This window comes from Suricata suricatta, chromosome 6 (assembly GCF_006229205.1).
Source record: "Suricata suricatta isolate VVHF042 chromosome 6, meerkat_22Aug2017_6uvM2_HiC, whole genome shotgun sequence".
NCBI lineage: Eukaryota > Metazoa > Chordata > Mammalia > Carnivora > Herpestidae > Suricata > Suricata suricatta.
Window position 1 is genome coordinate 16,027,661 of NC_043705.1, and position 203 is coordinate 16,027,863.

Below are 203 nucleotides of genomic sequence, written 5' to 3' on the forward strand. Positions count from 1 at the left end.
TGAGGAGGTATCTGAGCTGGAGAGGCGCACAGGCCGTGTGTGGACCCAGCCGAGTTAGAACTTCTTTCTTTCCCTCTCCCCTCCCCTTCGTTATTCTGGCCTGCCTCCCGCCTCCCCCCCCCCCCTCTCTCTCTCTCTCTCTCTCTCTCTCTCTCTCTCTCTCTCTCACACACACACACACACACACACACACACACACACAC